The sequence below is a fragment of the Cetorhinus maximus genome, chromosome 15 (assembly GCF_964194155.1).
Source record: "Cetorhinus maximus chromosome 15, sCetMax3.hap1.1, whole genome shotgun sequence".
NCBI classification, from domain to species: Eukaryota; Metazoa; Chordata; class Chondrichthyes; order Lamniformes; family Cetorhinidae; genus Cetorhinus; species Cetorhinus maximus.
Window position 1 is genome coordinate 92,480,292 of NC_135893.1, and position 20,321 is coordinate 92,500,612.

The window sequence follows — 20,321 nt, forward strand, 5'->3', positions numbered from 1 at the left end:
TGTAATTGGGTATCTTCTGTCTTCCCTGATGATTAAGCTAGAATTCTGTCCCTATGACAGCAGCTTGCTGTGATCCAAGAAGAATGTGTGTGCAGACTTTGTATAGTTCAGTTTTCTGCTATCTTGTTTCATACAATTTAGTTTCCTGGTTAATCGGATGTAATTAATGGTGTAATTGTGGCTCCATGGTAGTGCTCTAGTGTCTTGAGTCAGAAAGCTGTGGATACAAGCACTATTCCAGCAATTTAAACGAGTTATCTCAGCTAATTTTGGATGAGATGTTAAAACAAAGCCCTGTGTGCCCTTTTGGGTAGATGTAAAAGATGCCAAGGCACAATTTCGAAGAACATTTCTCCCTGGCCAATATTTATCTCTTAATCAGCATCACTGAATCAGATGATCTGGTCATTTATTACTCTTTATGGGTGCTTGTTATGTGCAGATTGGCTGCTGCATTCCCAAGTGCTTCATTGGCAGTAATGCACTTTGGGATGCCCTGTGAAAGGTGCCATACATAAATGCAAATATTTATTTTTCTTAAGTGGGAGGCAATGTTAACATTGGACTAATGCAGTGTTCTCATATCGTAAACATATTAATGTGGCTACCATTTTTTAATTTCAATTAGATGTGAACAACAGGAGAATTGAACAAATACATGAAGAATACCTTCTAAAAATTGGAAAAAGGCCATTCACCGTGACGAGATTGATCCGAAATTGTCCCAACAGTGGAAGCTGTGCTATACGTTTAATCTTATGAGAAAAATGTATTTATAAACGACCCATAGTAAACCAAGCAAAATTCCAGAATATTTATCCATTTCTAGTCTCCTCTCTGCTTCCTCTCCCATACAATTACAAAAGTATGTATTCGAAGCCATAACTTGGTATTTGTTTTACCGCTTTTCATTTGACTTATGTTGTTCAATGTTCCATCCCAGAATTTCCTGTTAAAATACCAGTGAGCCTGATGGCACTTGCCATTATTCATGCGCTAATTGCACAGAAATTTCAGACAAAGGGCAAATTCTGCAGCTCACTGTTAATTGCATCTTGCTGCGCCTCACCAATGAAATGCATCAGATGGCATGCAGTTGTTGCATTTGTAAGGTAGATATGAACTGAAGCTCTCAACGAAAAGTTAGATCTTATTCCATCCTCAGTAATGTTTTAGTGAAGTGTTAATTACTCTGAGTCAACCTCTCTGGCATTGATAATTAACTGTTACGAGGGGATTTTCATTCCTTCAGATTCTAATTGTTGGGAGATTTTTTAAAATTGTCAAATTTCCAACGGGTTTTTCTTTTTCTTTCGCCCTCAATCCATTCATTCGTTCCCTGTATTTTTCTTTTTCGAAAGACCATAAGACGTAGGAGCCATTCGGCCCATCGAGTCTGCTCCGCCATTCAATGAGATCATGGCTTATCTGATTATCCTTAATTCCACTTTCCTGCCTTTTCCCCATAATCCTGGACTCCCTTACTGATTAAAAATCTGCTTATCTTAGCCTTGAATATACTTAACAACCCAGCCTCTACAGCCTTTTGCAGTAAAGAATTCCACAGATTCACTACCCTCAGAGAAGAAATTCCTCATTTCTGTTTTAAATGGGTGCCCCCTTACTCTGAGATTATGCCTTCTGATCCTAGACTCTCCCACAAGGAGAAACAACCTCTCAGCATCTATCCTGTCAAGCCACCTAAGAATCTTATATGTTTCAATAAGGTCGCCTCTTATTCTTCTAAATTCCAATGAGTACAGGCTCAACCTCTCCTCGTAAGAAAATCTCTCCATACCCAGGATCAACCTAGTGAACCTTCTCTGGACTGCCTCCAATGCCAGTATATCTTTCCTTAGATAAGGGGACCAAAACTGTTCACAGTATTCTAGGTGTGGTCTAACTAGTGCCTTGTATAGTTTTAGAAAGACTTCCCTATTTCTCTACTCCATTCCCTTTGAAAAAAAAGCCAACATTCCATTTGCCTTCCCTATTACCTGCTGAATTTGTATGTTAACCTTTTGGGATTTATGCACAAGAACCCCCAAATCCCTGTGCTGCAGCTTTCTGCAGACTTTCTCCATTTAAATAATATTCAGCTCCTCTATTCTTCCTCCCAAAGTGCATAACCTCACATTTTCCCACATTATATTCCATCTGTCAAGTTTTTTCCCACCCACTTAACCTATCTATATCCCTCTGTAGACTCATGTCATCCTCACCACTTGCCTTCCCACCTATTTTTGTGTCATCTGCAAACTTGGCGATAGTACATTCACTTCCCTCATCAAAGTCATTTAATATATATTGTAAATAATTGAGGCCCCAGCACTGATCCCTGTGGCACTCCACTAATTGCAGGTTGCCATCCCGAAAATGCCCTCCTTATCCCAACTCTCTGTCTTCTATTAGTTAGCCAATCCTCTATCCATGCTAATATACTACCCCTAACACCATGGGCTCTTATCTTATTAAGTAGCTTTACGTGTGGTACCTTTTCACCTTTTGGAGATCCAAATATATTACATCTACTAGTTCCCCTTTATCTATCCTGCTGGTTCCCTCCTCAAAGAATTCTAATTTGTTAGGCATGATTTCCCCTTCATGAAGCAATGCTGACACTGCTTGATTAGATTATGTATTTCTAAATGCTCTGCTATTACATTCTTTAAAATAGACTCCAACATTTTCCCAATGACAGATGTTAAGTTAACTGGCCTATAGTTACCTGTTTTTTTTTTCTCCCCTTTTTTGAATAAGGGTGTTACATTGGCCGTTCTCCAATTCTCTGGGACTTTTCCAGAATCTAAGGATTCTTGGAAGATTACTACCAGTGCATCCATTATCTCTAGCTATTTCCTTAAATATCCTAGGATGCAGCCCATCAGATCCAAGGGCCTTATCGGCCTTTAGCACCATTACTTTTTCTCTAGTGATAGTTATTGTATTTCTTACCTTCCCCGTTTTTGCCCCTTGATTATTTAGTATTTTTGGAATGCTATTAGTACCTTCTACCATGAAGACTGAAACAAAGTATTTATTCAAATCCTCTGCCATTTCCTGGTTCCTCATTATTATTTCCCCTTACTCATTCTCTAAGGGGCCTATGTTCACTTTGGCCTCTCTCTTTCTTATATATTTAAAGAAGCTCTTGCTGTTTGTTTTTATATTACTTGCTAGTTTACCCTCAAAGTTTATTTTCTCCCTCTTTTTTTTTGGTCATCTTTTGTTGATTTTTAAAACTTTCCAAATGCTTTGGCTTACCACTAATCTTTACCACATTGTATGTTTTTTCTTTCAATTTGATACTGTCCTTCATTTCCTTGGTTAATCATGGTTGGTTGAATCCTCCTTCCTCACAGGGCTATATCTTTGTTGTGAGTCAGGAACGATTTTCTTAAACGTCTGCCATTGTTCATCAACTGTCTTTTCTGCTAAACTCCTTTCCCAGTCCACTCCAGCCAACTCTCTCCTCATTCCATTGTAATTATCCTTATTTAAGTTTAGCACAGTTGTTTCTGACTTTTTTGCTCTCAAACTGAATGCTAAATTCTACCATAATATGATCACTGTTTCCTAGGGGATCTTTTACTCTGAGATCATTTATTAAGCCTGCCTTATTACACATTACTAGATCCAAAATAGCCTGATCCCTGGTTGGATTCATAACATATTGTTCTAAGAAACTGTCCCAAATACACTCTATGAATTCTTGCTCGTGTCTACCTCTGCCAATTTGATTTTCTCAATCTACATGAAGATTAAAGTCACCCATGATTAATGCACTGCCTTTTTTACACACCCTCTTTATCTCCTGATTTATTCTCTGTCCTACAGTATAGCTACTGTCAGGGGGCCTATAGACTACCCCCACCAGTGTCATCTTCCCCTTGTTGTTTCTTACCTCCACCCATATGGATTCTTCCAATCCAAGATCCTTTCTTGCTATTGTACTTATTCCATCTCTTACTAACAAAGCTACCCCACCACCCTTCCTGCTTGTCCTTTCAAAAAGCCAAATACCCCTGAATATTTAGTTCCCAGCTTTGATCTCCTTTAACCACGTCTCTGTAATGGCTATACTATAAGATCATACACATTTATCTCTCTTTGTGCCATTAATTCATTTATTTTGTTCCGAATATTGTGTGCATTTAAGTAAAGAGCTATTAATTTTGCCTTTTTACCATTTTTTTTCCTTTGACCCTATTTGCTGCATTTTTTAATGTTTGTACACTCTGTCCCTTTGTCAATCTCTGGGTATCATGACCTAAATAGCTGCCCTGCAAGGCTACCATGTCCTTTTGCTTTGTAAGCCTACATATCCCCTTTCCAGACCGCCCCCCCCGCCCCCCCCCCCCCCCTTATTTAGTTTAAATTTCATGTTGAATTCACCCACCCATTTAAGTTTACACTTCTTCCTCAGATCTTGTATTGTTGATTTCACAATCCTTCAATCTGATTTGGTTAGAGAGATCCCCAGTTGCTTGTCTTTTTCACTCGGGTCCCAGATGCAACATTTCCCCTTGTGCCATGATCAGCTTGCATTTCCAGTAACTTGCCACCAAAAATGTAAAAACTTCCAGATCTTACTAACAGGTGACGCCATTCAAACACCCAGCCACAGTCGATGTCTCACACAATATAAATCTATTCTGCCCCTTGCAGCCCGTTGCATTACTATATGTTCATTCAACGTTTTAAAGGCTGTTTGTTCCAAGATGATAAATATAGAAGAGACAGGGAAAGGTGGCTGCTTGTTAAACGTTTTTTTTTAAAGATCTTTTAGAACTCAAAATGCAGTTGTGGATTATTCTTCCAAGGATCGGAACAGTGAGTCAACCCATAAGTCAGGCATTTTTATAGTCTGAAAGCAAATGCATTCCACCACTCCTCGGGAGATTCTGCAACTACAGTATTTACTTTGCTGTGACCTGAATTCACCTACTCGAAAGGGAACATGGGCATGTTGGCAGAGACCCACAGAGTGAGTCAGTGGCTATTAGTCTCTATCATTACACATCAGAAAAGCAGTCAAAAACTTCTCCGGTTTTACTTACTTGGCCGATGCTTGTAAAACCTTGGCTGCTATCAGTGCTTAAGTGTGTGCATGTAGACAAGTAATGCAGGCAACCATTAGACATGAGAAGTTGCAAAGTGTGGCAGAAATCTTGTCCAAAAATGTTGCTGTGGTTAACGCATTCTTGCCAACTGTTTCAATTTATTTTTTAAAAAGGGACAAGCTTTTGTAGGATGTAACTTTTTAAAGATTACATTGCAAACAGTCATCAGTGAGCATTGCTTCAGCTGAACAATAATGTTCCTTGTTCCCTGCAGGCAGTTTAAATTGTGGTCTTTTACTCTCTGATGTTCATGAAATACTTATTGCATCCAAGACTAGTGTATTGCAAAGACCAAGACTTAGTTTTGATATGGCCTACTGCCCCTTAATGAAACTCCATGCTCTTCCTTTGTGAGCAACTATTTATTAACCGATCCATCTGCCCCTCCAAGCGAAAAGCCATTTCCAGCATTTATATCATTTCCCTGGAGGTGGGAATTCTGCTGAAGTTATAGCCCCCGAGTAATTTCAGAACCACTGGGGTTGACCTTGACTTTGGGTGAGAGTGAGTTGACAGCCTGCTTTGCATCTCTCCTCTTTATTTCCATTGGTTTGGTAAGGAACCAGAGAGGCATTGTCACTTATGGAACTGTACCTGCCATAGATCACTCTTCAGGAAAGGAAGAGGAGCCTTTCATTTTTAAAAAGGTGTCTAAAGCTGCATACATATAAAAGATGAGGGTTGAGGCAGTGACAGCTCTTACATCGTTACAAGCAATGACTTCTTGTCTGTCATAGAATACATTTGATTAGCAGATTCATACTTAAGTATTGTGTGAGATGCTATATTGAAATATTTAAGTGGATGTCTCCTTGCAATATTGTTGGCAACTATTTCTAGTGTACAGAGAATTCAAAACATTATAGCTGGAGTCAGAGTTCTAAGTAACAGTTCAAGTAATTTATTTATCTTTCGCCACCTTATTAAATTTCAGGAGATAACCCTAAGTTTCTAAGCAAAACACTGCTTATATGTATTGCAGCATTCCACGGTGTTTCACTTTAGAAATTGCCTAAATGTTGATAAGTGCATTTGCAAAATCCAAAGAGAAATTTTAAGAGGTCAGTAAATTTTCAAAAGAAATTCAGTCAAACTCGCCTGTATCCAATGTCAAGTTATCATATGAACAACCTGATCACATTTCTGAAGGAAGATAATGGTCATCTTGATTCTGAATGGTAATATTAACTAGAATTTTCAATGTAATACAGTTCAATGCAGATCAGTAACCATTTTAAAGCATGAGGTTGGGCTCTGAGCTCTTCCAGATGTCCACCTACGACCAAGACACCACAAGGCTTAAAATCCAAGAGGAAGAAGATCAACGTTTCAACCCTAAAGCAGCCTGACTGAAGAGAGAAATTCCAAGTGCAGCTCGCAACTAATCTGGAAAATCGTCACACGTCCAACTCCATTCCAGAACAGTAGGATCAAATGGAGTCAGCTGTAGAAGACTCCTGTGCCAAGACCATTGGGTTCGAGCATCAACATCACTAGAACTAGTCAATGAAAATGATGCTGAAGTATGTGACCTAGAATAAAAAAGAGCAGCCTTCATTGCCTGGCAGAACAACCCATGGCTGCAAGTCAACAGCTCAAGGCTGATGCCCAAAGACAGATCCAGAAGATAAAGAAAATGTGGGAAGCGAAACTGAGAGATCCAACAATATGCTGAGCATCATACTATGCAAAGCTTTTTTGAAGCCGTGAAGGTCACCCATTCAGGGATGCAGCAATTGTAACTACCTTCAAGAAGTGAGATAAATCATGCTGTCCATAGCAGCGAAAATCTTGACCCAGATTCTCCTGAGTTGCCTATTTCCTGTGGATGAGGAAATCCTCCCAGAGACACTGACACAGTGTGGCTTTAGACCTTTCAGAGGAACCTCTGACATGGCCTTTGTTACCAGACAAATCCAAGAAAAATGGCAAGAACAACACTAGGAACTCATCATTGCATTTACCAACTTGACCAAAGCGTTTGACTTAGTAAATCATGAGGCTGTGATAATCGTGCTCCAGAGAGTTGGACCTCCAAGAAACTTCTTCACAATTCTGCAATTACTTTATCATGATATGACTGCAAATGTCTTGAGTGGGAGATCTGAAACAGGCACCTTCAAAATCCAGACTGATGGCAAGCAAGGCTGTGAGATAGTCCCAAGCTACCTGACAGTGGCTATTGGCCTGATCAAAGTTCAACTGCGCTTTGGTGTCAGTGCTAAATACTGCCTGGGTGGGAAACTCTTCAACTTCAGTTGCCTCCATGCTAAAACTAAACTGACCACCACAGACGTACATGATCTGCAGTTTTTGAATGGCTGCAGTGTTGTTGCCCACTTTGCACCAGATTTGCAGGCCACTCATGATCTCATCCTGCATATAAGAAACTCGGCCTGTCCTTGAATGTTGCTAAAATAAAACTCTCATCAACCTACAGTTGGTCAGCCAAATATATATATGTCAAGGGAGAAACTCTGGAATATGTTGAGCATTTCCCATACCTTGGCAGCCACCTCTCTCCAAAAGGCTACCATTGACAAGATCCAACACCAAATCAGTGCCAGCTCAGCCTCCTTAAAAACTACGGCATCAAGTGTTTGACAACAAATCTCAACAAAAGTCCTAGTGTACAGAGCAGTTGTCGTCGTCATGTTCCTGTACTGCAGTGAGACCTGGAATGTGTATCAGTGATGCATAAGAGTGGATTCAATGGGACAAATGTCAAACAAACATCCTGTCCTTGAAGCGTATGGGCAAAACACCTGCAAAATTAACTTTGGATACTCTATCCGAATGGCCGAAAAGCATCTCCCCCGCCAGGTCATGTTGTTGCAACACTCAAATGGCCACTTCCGGAGAGGACAAAGAAAACCCCTCAAAGACACTCAGAAACTCTCCTTGAATCATGACAGCTTTGATATTAATGACTGGAAGGAGCTTGCTACCAATCATTCAAAAAGGCGACAACTTGTCCATCGAGCTACATCACGCTTTGAGTCACAACATCTTGATGAGGCAGAGCCAGCAGCAGAGAAGGAATGAAAAGGAAGCAAATCCTGCACTCAGGATCCCACTACCTTGTGGGGCATTTTGCCTCATGTGCCCAAAAGATCTGTTGATTTGAGAATTGGCCTATTCCATTACATGAAGACTCATGGCAGAAACCTGCGATCCTGAGTAGCTGTCATCCTCGAATCAAGGGACAGCCACTGCTGCCACTGACTACTCAGGTAGTCTTTCCTGTCTGATGATCAGATGCTTCTTGGCATCTTGTACCCTCTCTAGGAGGTAGATCTTGACTTTAGGCAACACTCTAAAGTAGGTGTTAGCAAGTATATCTCTTTATATCTCTTGCAATCTTTTATTTCCAGTGAAGACAATAATCTTGATGTTATTCAGGCTGCTGCCTCGCTAACACCCATTTTAATCCATCACACAGTCAAGGTCTACCCCTGTGTTTTGTATTGGAGACTTTCTTTAGTCCTTCTTTGGAACTCTCTTTACCCACACTCCACCCCATCTTCCCTTGCCCAAACAAACTACAAGCTTTTAAAAGCCAAATTTGGTGTCATCTGGTTACTATTTTTTGATCTATCATCTCTGGAGGCAAAAAGAAGTCTGAAGGACTGACCACCCTTTAAAATTATGAACAGTTTTGATAGAGTAGACATTAGTGTCTTCACTTGTTGGGAAGAGCAAAACTAGAAGTCATAAAGATAATATAGTCACCAAGAAATCAAATACGGAATTCAGAAGAAATTTGGAAACAAAGAATGGCTTCTTTCTGTACTGTTTGACCTATTTGTGCCCAGGCTGCTCCTCCGCAATACCAACTCACCTAAACCTACTCCCCCAGCTTTACCCGATAGCATTTTTTTCCCAACGGATAATTATACAATTCTTTCTTGAAAGCCACGATTGAAACTGCCTCCACCCCACTCTCAGGCAATGCATTCCAGATCCTAATCACTTACTGCATAAAAATTTTTTTCTTTTGCTGGAGAATGGTGAGAGTGTGGAATTTGCTACCGCAGGGAGTAGTTAAGGCAAATACATTTTAAGGGGAAGGGGGATAGAGGGTTATGCTGATAGTTAGGAGAAGGAGGATGTGAGGAGGCTCAAGTGGAATATAAATTCTGCCTTGGACTGGTTGGGCTGAATGTTCTGTTTCAGTACTTGATATTCTGTGTTACAAATATAAGATTTTATGAGGTGGCTATGTTTTAAACTCTCTTTTTCATTCAAGGTAAAATAGAGTAATAGAAAGGAACATGTCACCTGCTACGAGTTTTGCCTGATGATAAGTCTGTGTGGCTTGGTTACCCTGGGGACAGGGGGCTATTGAGTGCTATTGAAATCCACATGCTAGGTTTAACACCTGAAAAATAAAGGATAGAGCAGCAGGCTTTGCCATGGGTAGACTTTCAGGTTGTCAGACCATCTGATTTTTAAAAAGCTTGGACACAGAGGGAGAGAGAAAGATGGGAAAACAACAGCTTATGTGAGCAGCAGGGAAAAGGCTGTTCTGTGGGCTGCCAGGCGGAATGTTGGTGAAAGCTTGTCTGCTGGTTGAAGAAATGGAACCTGCAGAGATTTAAGGACACTGGAAGATTTGCCCTGATGTGGCCAGGAGCAGGAATCACTGAAGTGGGCCTTGCTTTGGAAGTCAGTTCAGGGAATTTGAGAAGACCAATGGAAGGGACGTTACGACTCAGTGAAATGGGGGAAAGTGAGCCCATTGGAAGCTGGGAATAACTGTGGACTAGTTCCTGTAAGGACTATAATAAGAGAGTGCAGCATAATGTATAAACGTGTCATGGGATTATCAGTCATGTTAAACTAATGAGGGATATCTTTTCTGTAGTTTAGAGTTTTCGTTCCCTACTAAGTAACTACTAAATTCCCAACTAAGCTGTTGATTTTAGTTTGTTACAAGATTTCAGGTTTTAAGACTTTTACTGTATGATCCTTTGCGTCAGTCACTGGGACTTCAAATCTCTTGTTGTTGGTCTCTGAGTGAATCATAACAAATGTAATTCTCTCCTACTGTGTTCAGCCTTGGTTGTGTACGTCACCTTAGGTCATAGTCTGTCAATAAGGCTCCTCAATTGAAAAATAAAGCTTTATTGTTATATCTTTTCATTGTAATGTAACATTGATATAGACAGTTTGTTCTATCTTAGTATTGTATACCAAGCTCTACTGGTTAAGGAACTGAATGGGAATCAGTCAAATGATCAGCTTATTGACTCTGCTTTGAAATATCTGTAGTTTTTCACAAGGTCCAAGTTATATTGCAAGAGCGATTTAATGATCTGTAGTGTATTGAAGATTAGAATCAAGGCTGTATCACCGATAAAGGTACAATGAGGTAACCAGGGATCAGATGTCTTCATTTTGTAGATGATTAGAGCTATCAGTTTTGCAATAGTTGGGCAATTCACCATAAATTTGAGGAGGATTTTGTTGCATTCAAATGTGAGTTACACATCATTCAGTTGGCACAAATCAGCTCAAAGGATAACACACATCCTAAGAGAAACACTGCTAGAAGTCCTTAATTAGACTTTTGAAAGAGTAGCAGTCAAACCTGTTTGTCTCCAACGCCAATTTACTCAAGGTACTTGCATACAATCAACTTGATCATATTCCTCCGAGGGACTGATGTACATATATACGTGCTCTGTGCAAATGAATTTAATGGTGTTTAGGTAACCTCACTTTCTGGCACTTTGCACAAATCTTAATGGAAAGAAAGGCTTCCATCAGCTGAATGTGACAACTCCTTCAGAGGCCTAGGTTCCTGTTGGGTGACTGTAGGGAGAGAAATCGACAAATCTTAGCTGCAATTGGGCATTCTGAACATTCCAGTTTCAAGAAATGCTGCTTTTCACTTGAATTCAGCATCCGCAATTGGACGGGTTTGTTACCTGATTGGAGGAAGTGCATCTCAAAATATACATCTTGCCCTTCTCCTGATTATAGCTTCTGCCAACCAGCCACAGAGCCATGTTCACAGTGCTCAGATAGAAACCTGCAATCAAGGCCGTGCATCTCGCCTGGTTAGATGAAGTACAATAGACAATAGTAAAAGACTTGCGTTTATATAGAGCCTTTCGTGACCTGCAGAAGTCCCAAAGCACTCTACAGCCAATGAAGTACTTCTGAAGTGTGGGTACTGCTGTAGCAAACACAGCAACCCAAGGAGAGGAGGAGGCGGAAGAAAAGATAATATAAATGACACTAGTGTTGCTAGTTCAATGTTGTTTGTCACGGTTCTTTCTATAGTGCTGAATTGCTGGAGATACTGTAGCTAAAACTAACTCTTGAAAATTTTTCACGGTCAATTTTGAAACAATTTGGCTTCCTCAATGAGAAGGACTGAAGTGTATTGCCAGTTCCTGTGCATTGATATAATAATACCACTTACAGCAAAGGCCCGTATTTTTGTTTTACCAATGTGTTTCTAAATTATTTCTTCCTTTCCAATTTCTTTGGCTCACTGGGCTGCAGTTTCTTGGGCACCTGGTCTTTTCTGGTGTCTCCACATGACTGCTTGTTGCTTGAGTGCAAGTCATGACAACGAGACTAGAGAGGTTAATGGACTGTGAGAGGACATCCTTTATCCTGTCCAAAACCTGTAGAGGCTGTGAGAACCTAAGCTGATTAGGTCTTCCCAAACTGGGATGATGGAGCCAATTGTGTCATCCTGCTACTGCTTCATTTCAGATCAGTTAACTAAGCACAGACTAGGAATCTGTATGGCTGATGCGTAGAGGAAGTGGGTTTAGTCCTCACCAGTCGTGTGAAACAGGCTCATAGTGAATTGTCAGTTCATTTTACAACATACGAATTTTCCTTCTAATTGGTCTTAACCCAAAATAATTATAGTGCGGTACAAAATATGGTGTCCATTCACTATGATACCATTTCACACTATAGGCAAATGCCAGTTTCACCCCCAGAAACTTTCTGAGCTATCAGGGTGGCTGCAATAATCTGTACAAATGTCCTAATCAAAACACGCCTCATTTGAATGAGAGATTAAACCCAGGCCCCTCCTGCCCTCCCAGGTGGATGTTAAAGGTACCTGACATGGGGGAGTTCTCCATGGTATCCTAGCCATTGTTTGCTTCGCATCCAAAATCACTCAAAAATAACCTGGTAATTATCACATTGCTGCTAGTTGGACCTTTCTGTGCAAAAGTTGGCTGCCGTGATACTGACATTACAATGGTGATTACGCTTCAAAAGTAAAGCTTGGCTATAGACTATTTTGAGACATTCTGAGGTTGTGAAAGGTAACATATAAATGCAAGATCGTTCTTTCTTTCAACAAATATAAATGCTGGATTTGTACGAAGCTGATGCTGGCCCTACCCAAATCCTACTCCTGTCTCCAGTTCTTGCTGAACCCTCTTTTGGTCTGGCTATGTCTTCTCCGTCATTCTGGTTTGTGGTTCTTCAAAGAAAATGTAAAGTACAAGAATGTGATTCATCAGAGGTATGTGGGTGGGGCACAGCAGTAACAACAGGGTACATTACTTTCTCTGTTTAATAGAAAACTTGTAGATGGAAAATTATTAATGCTGCTGGACTGAAAAATAGCTAGTGTTGTCAGGCATGCCTGATGGAGACCATGACTGTGCAAGGAATTGGCTGTAACTCTGATGAATCTTGTACATTATAGAGTTAAATGTTCCATACTTGAATATAATGACTGTCCACAGGAAATGACTCTCTCTATGATTTTGTACGCTTAACCAAATTATCAACTCATCAGTAGACTATACAAAGACATTCTCATCACTCTTGGACTACTTAAAACTGTAGTTTACACAATATCAAATCGTCGACCCTACATCCTCCTATAATACACATGGAACCATTTTGAAAATTTCATTGCGGTTTACCATGAAATTGCTGCCCTGAGAGATTTTGAGGATTCTCAGCTCTATGGTCATTTTCTTTCATTAAATGGCACAGAACTGCCTGCGCATTAGCAAAGTATTTTTTAAAAGAGATGTGGTAGATTATATTATAATTGGAAACTATTGCTTGAGCAGGTCTGTAAAAAGTCTGAAGTCTTCTCTTTTTAGAGTGTCAAATGTACCAGACCTCTTGTTACTGGAACTACCTAAGCCATGTTAGTCTGTACTGTTATATAACTTACAAGCTCATTGGTAGGGTTCTTTATTCAAATTTGACATAGAAGTTTGCAATGGTTTTCAGTTGGGGAAAATATGAATTCAAAGAAACAATTTTGGTGATTACAGAGATCCCTTTGTTTAGGAAATGTGATAGAAAGAGAATTCCATCTACACCAAGAAATCGGACCAGAATTTTTGACAAACAGTATGAGCGGCAGGGCAGCTGCTGTGACCTCCTCATGAACTCATCCCAATTCGTGACAGGTGTCATTAGAATTATCGGAGTGGGACAGAGACTGCACCCTGCAGTGCGACTGGAATCTTGGAGGCGTACCTGGCTTCTCTGTGGGGGCGGGAGGGGGGCGTGGTGGTGAGGATGGAGGTGCTGGGATGCAAGGCTCTTAGTAAAAAGATTAAAGTCAAAAATGTTTTTGTTTCTCCACCCTTCTACTGACAGGTGGGCACTGAGGCCAATTGTGTGCATCCTGACTATTGACCCACCTGCTATCAGCTAGCAGAACACAGGAATCAAAAATGAGACCTGTCACAGTCAGTGGATTTTCTTGCTGGATCATCAACAGCATTGACTCTCCCCTTGTATCACAGGATTTCCAACTAGTGCAAGTTGTTCTAAATGCTATGATCATCCTACCTTGTTACCAGTACCTAACACATATCTGATAGTTGCCCAAGAGATGCAGAATTAGACACCCAATAAGGCAAAGGTGCTATCTAATAATTAGAGCGAGTGAGTTGGTATAGCATGGACACTAATAGATCCACAGAAATTCCATATTTACCTCATATATCGCCGTTCCTTCACTGTCACAGGGTCAAAATCCTGAAACTTCCTCCCTAACGGCACTGTGGGTGTACCTACACCGCATGGACTGCAGCAGTTCAAGAAGGCAGTTCATCACTACCTTCTCAAAGGCAGTTAGCGATGCGCAATAAATATTCATCTAGCCAGTGACACACACATCCCATGAACGAATATAAAAAAATTAACTAGTCCCTTTCATGACCTCAGGACATCCCAAAGTGCCTTACGGACAATGAAGTGCTTTTGAAGTGTAGTCACTGTTGTAATGCAGCTACCAGCAAGCTCCCACAAACAAGGATATAAATGAGCAGATTGTCGCTTCTTCAGTGATGCTGTTTGAGCAATAAATATTGGCCAGGGCTTCGGGGGAGAACTTTCTTGCTGTTCTTCGAATAGTGCATTTGGAGCGTCAGCCTAGATTATATGCTCAAGTCTCTGCATTGGAGCTTCAACCCACAAGCTTGTGCCTCTTATCAAATGAACACAGAAGGACAACTGATAATGAAAGTTGGCAAGCTGTCACTGACTGGTTCAGCTGCCCCCTTTCCCCAGGAGAAGATTCAGGGCAGCTTGCAGCCTCGATAGGAAAACTTGCGAAAAAAAAGAGAAACATGGAATTTCAAACAATTATATGGCTATTTGAGATTAACAACCACAGGCAATAGAAGTTAATAGAAAATCTAACAATATCTAGTTCCAGCTGATGTGAAACCCATTACCAAACTAATCTTTCATATGAATAAGATACATAGATCAATTTTTATTGCACAGTGTGTGAAAGCTGTTGCCATTAATCATTTTTTGGCACAGTTATCCGTATGAATATCCAATGTGCAAGAGTACGGGGACTAGTAATGGCACTAGCTCATAATGCTCATTTGGAGAGCCAGTGCATACATGATGGGCTGAATGACCTCCTTCTGTGCCGTTAAGATTCTGTGATTCTCTTCCAACAAAGAAAAAGTAAAAGAAACTGTAAGTTCTGTCCAACTTAAAGTCCCATTCACCTCTTCACTGCTGTGTGTCAGCTGGTAATTTTGCTTTAAACAAACAGCAGCAATTCTACTGCACATTCCAGATTTAACATTGAAACTAGGTAGAAACTTTCAACCAAATGAATTAACTGCTGGCTTCCCAGTGGTGGAAATTGCATTTACCCAATTGCTGTGACTAGCTTTTGGACTGCCTCCACACCATCTTTTTATATGAGACTGACTTTTTCAATGCAGACTGAAATCATGCCACCAGGGCTAAAAAAAACAAGAACCAGCCTTGCCTGGGCGGGTGGGTGGAACCCTGGGGCTGCATTTTTCTTAAGGCAAACAATTAACAAGTGGCCGCTGAGGCCAAAGTCCAATTGAGGACGGCAGCTCACCTCCAAGAGCCACCAACACGAAGGTCCAGCAGCTCAGCAACTTCAGCTGCACCCCCCCCCCTCTTTTCCACACACCACCACCAGCACCTGCTGGGAGGCTGGCAGGTCTTGCTTGACCAAGGTCTCCCCACAAAACAGTGGGCCCACCAGACATGGGCTAAAAGCCTTGGTGGAGGGTGGGGGGGGGGAGGAAGTGGTCCATTAAGTGGCTCAGTTGGCCACCCAGCGAGAAGACTTTGGGCTCCCTTCCCAACTCCTTCCCTCCCCATATTGCCAGCCCTCCAACTGGGCTGGGAAATTCCAGCCTGTGGTTTTGACTCTGCTATCCCTAACCTCTGCTCTCTGTCACTGAGCCACACATCAACACAATAAGTATGATAGAAATTTAAAAAAGAAAACATGCATTTAACCCTAATGCACTGTGCAGCCAGTTAAGAACTTTTGAAGTGTTGCCGCTATTGTAATGAAAGAAATTTGGAAACCAATTTGCACACAGCAGGATCCCACAAACAACAGTGAGAAAATTTATCAGATTGTTTGTTTGTCTTTTTAGTGTGGTTGGTTGAGGGATCGGCCAGGACCTATCTTGTCCCATCATCGCTGTTCAGTACTTTCCCAAGCTCTGTTCGATGAGACAGTTATCTTTTGATTTTCCTGGCCTTACTCCTTTATGGAAAAGGCCTTAATTCTGATTCTATCCTACGCCAATGTTATAGCTGGGACCTGGATTTCAGTGAGTGAATAATGATGGGCAGGAACCAGTGAATTTCCCTCCATATCACAGCCTGGGAATCAGTGGGAAATCCAACTCACACACGTGATGTGTTTTCCTCTGCTTCGCGATGATGCCATGCTATCAATCTGTAACTTAAAATTTTAAAATGTGAAGGCAGCCTCAGGACATCTTCTACTGTAATCCCAAATGTTTTAAAAGTTTGCTTTGTACTCATTGCAGTTATGCCGCAGATAGTTCCAAAAATCAAGCAATGGGATACTTAACTCAAGGCACTGGTAAATGGAAAGCTGATGTCCAAAAGCTACACTATCCTATTCCAGATTCTGTGTAGCTGCAACGCAAAAGCCTCACTGGACTGATATGAGATCTGTCACATAACTGATCCTCCAGGCTGTCAGGTGGGCTTTTAAATAGGAGCCATTGGTCTATTGTTCCAACCACTCTTAGATGTTCCATGTAAATAATTTCATTTTGTAACAGTGGTAATTTGTACCCAATCATGGTATCAGGTCTATGCGTAGCGTATTACTGTGCATCAGTGCTGATCATAACCATTCACTGCCACTTTAAAACATATTACAAATTGATACCTGAATGTTTATACAACTTCACTTAAAGTAATGTTTTTTTTTGAGAAACTATAGTTCAGTTGCACGTTTTTCTAATCAATATCGTTGTAAAGAGGGTTTGTTGAAAATGCTGCCTCAAATTCAATTTTGCTACTTTTATAAATCATATTTGTTTCACTTAAGCAACTGAAATTGTGCTCTATCTGTAAAAGCTAATTGTCTCTTTAATAGATGACAGTTTGTATTTACATGAGGGCAAGGAAAGTTTAAACAGAATGAAATCTTGTTGCGTTCAACATTATTGGCCTTTGATCTGCGAACAATCATTAGCTAACTTGTGCAATCATTTGCTATAGAAAGATTTACATTTGTATATTCTGTTTGAAAAAGATTTTGATTCCAACAAATCAGAAGATCATGCTGAAAATAATTATTTTATTTAAGCAACATGCAAATAAATATAGATTATCCTCCCACTTTCTTCCAAAACATATGGGAAATAGTGGGCATGCACCAAGCTATCCAGTCAAGGGGTTCAGATGATGCCTTGGACAGGCAGAATTGCTCGAAGGATTTGTTTAGTGAACTCCAGATTGAATTACAGCCTGGAGGACCAATGATGTGATGGATCTCATGTCAATTCAATGTCTTTGCATTGCACCAATGCAGAATCTGGAATAGAACAGGGCAACTTTGGGCATCAGCTCCCAGTGTATTTCCATTTACCAGTGCCTTGAGTTAAGTATCCCATTGCTTGATTTTTTGGAACTAGCTGTGGCATTAACTACAACGAGTACAAAGAAAACTTTTAAAACTTTGGGATTAAAGTTGAGTATGTTCTGAGGCTGCCTTCACATTTTAAAATTTTTTTAGTTACAAGCTGACAGCATGGCATCATCGTGAAGCAGAGAAAAACACACCACACATGAGTTGGATTTTCCACTGATTCCCAGACAGTGAGTGTTGTTTAACCCTTTCCGCTATTAGAGTGCTTGGTTTTCTTTAACTCAAGAGCTTTGTTTGTCACTGAAAGTAGTTCCATATGAGGAAGGTCAAATTATATTTATAATGTGGAACTAACTGATTGTATGAGTTAGGGTTCGATGATACGGTAAATTATCAGAATCATACAGAGAAGAAGGGGGCTATTTGAGCCATCTTACTTGTGCCGATTCTTTGAAAGAATTATCCAATTAGTAAACATCGCCTGTTTTGCACTATCAACCAAAGCCAAAATTACCCCCAAGATCTCTAAGGTGGGAAATTCAGTGCCAACCAAGTCAATTGCCAGGGTCTGCTCAACACCTCCCCAGAGGCAGAGGTGGGTTGACCCATGTAGTTGGCACCACCAGAAGCCTAAGTGAAGACTACTTTCTAATCCTTTAGATTTCTGGGTAGAAAGAATGGGTGCTTTGCCAACTCCATACTGCTGTCTTATCAGGCAATCTGACTAGCTGCTGCCAGTTTGTCTGGTACTGAACAATGCCACAAGAGATCTATTAGTTTTACCAGTTCCAGTAATCTCCGTCTGGTGGTATTTTCACTCTGAGGCAGAAGGTAGTAGGTTCAAGCCTCACTTCAAAAGCTTGAGCATAAAATCAAGGCTGCCACTTCAGTAAGAGCTGCCACCTTTCAGCTGCGATGTTAAATTGAGAGCCCCTTCTAGCCTCACAGGCTGATGTAAAAGATCCCAGGGCATTGCTAAAAAAAGAGCAAGGGAATTTTGTTAACTATTTTTGTTCACCAAACGTATTAAGTGATATGGAGCGAAGGTTGGTATATGGAGTTAGGTTGCAGGTCAGCCATGATCTATTGAATGGCGGAACAGGCACAAAGGGCTAAGCGGCCTACTCCTATTTCTATGTTCTAATGTGTCCTAGTTAACATTAATCTCTCAGCCATCACCACTGAAACAAATGATCTGATCATTTATCTCATTGCTGTTTGTTGGAGTTTGCTGCGTCCAAACTGGCTGCTATCTTTGCTTTAACAGTATAGCAGTGACTACACTTCAAAAGTACTTCAACGTTTTCAGACGTTCGGAGGTCAAGAAAGGTGATATATAAATGCAGGTTCTTTCTATTATTCTTGTATAATAATGATACTGCTTCCCAGACAGTGAGTATTGTTGGACTGTTCTCAGTGGTCCATTTTCTTTGACATGCAAGCATGTGAAAAACAAGTATCAATTGACTAATCAACTATTAGGACTCTCACATTTAAGATAGCTCCGCATTCATTCCCAAAACATGTGCATGCACAGACACGTGCTTCTTTCAGGGCTGCTGAGTAACGATTAGAGTTGACCATTCTGACAAATTTCATCTCTAAACCAGGTATGCTGAGTTATGATCTTGAACACACTAAGCTCTTAAATTGCAAATACCACAGCATTTCAAAATGTTCTGTTATATATGAAGAAAAGTAGGAAAGAACGTTACCTATACTGTGTCTTGAATTTCATATAAAAAAAACTAATAACTTCATGAATAAGAACATTTGTACATACAGGGCCATCACATAGAATTAAAGATAGACCCTAAAAAATAAGATATGGTTTCATAGGAGATTAGTAGAAAAATAGTTGGATATTGTGCATTTTATGTTGTATCAAAGTACCAGAACTTTTCTAAAAAAAAAAAATATCTTTTCCACTAATAATGTATACAAAAAGCTTACTTTCTTTTGTCACTTTTTTATGGCACCTTTTCATTATAAATTCCAATGGTAACAGCCTATGTAAACTTGTCATGCTGTAATTCTACCCTCCCACCAGTGGTGGCACCACAACGCTTCAGTTTTGGCATCTCCCAGCTCCTAACCCTGTATTGCAGAGATATTCCTGTGCTCCAATCAACTTTACTTCTCAGCTTCCTCAATTTTGCTATTTAATTATCCAAATAATAATATTAAATAAGACACAACAATAAACTGGAGGCTGAATTACACATGCACACTGTGGTCCAGTTAAGCTGTCTAACCCCACTTCATATGGAGGCTAAAATTGGTCTCAACTCCCTTTGTCTCTGATAGTAATACCATTGCTTCTTAAGTATTAAGTATACCTGTATTAGTGTTAAAAAACTTGATGTGCATCGGTTACAATTCAAGTACAATAATTTCTGTATTACATTCAATCATCATGCAATGAGAAGGCAAAGAAAGCCAATTATTCATGGCTGGTTCCTTTTAACATGTCATAATTCATAACAGCTCCAAATTTATAAAGAAACTTCTTCAGCAACAGGAAATATCCTTTTAGAATCCTAGAATAGGAGGCCATTCACCCATCTTTGGTTGACCTCAGTATATAGCCAACAGCAATTTGTGTAAAATTGACCTCTAAAATATGAAAAAACAATGAGTGCATTTAGTAATCAAACCTTTTGGTCTTAAAGGGATCAACTTGTTTATATGCCGCTCCACCTTAACAGCAGAATAACACTGAGTTATATGGTATAATTGTCCTTAAAAACTTAATATCTTCCAATCTGCCAAAAGCAACACCATGAGTGCATCAAAAATATATGTGTGTTTCTCAA

At 40.2% G+C, this 20,321-nt stretch overlaps 1 long non-coding RNA gene across 16 annotated transcripts in view; it reads right to left on the reverse strand.

Annotated features, from left to right (window-relative positions):
• The window catches only part of LOC144690975 (uncharacterized), a 69,348-nt gene that overhangs the window by 27,296 nt on the left and 21,731 nt on the right, over nucleotides 1-20,321 (reverse strand). The window contains exons 1-2 of one of the 16 annotated variants that reach the window (XR_013579005.1): nucleotides 14,077-14,211; nucleotides 10,759-12,588 (exon numbers count right to left, since the gene is read on the reverse strand). The exons of 11 other annotated variants lie outside the window; for them this stretch is intronic. This is a non-coding gene — a long non-coding RNA (uncharacterized LOC144690975). Of the gene's footprint in view, nucleotides 1-10,758; nucleotides 13,614-14,076; nucleotides 14,697-20,321 lie in introns of those variants that run through there. 4 more of the 16 variants (XR_013579013.1, XR_013579010.1, XR_013579012.1 and 1 more) reach the window with 4 other exon arrangements.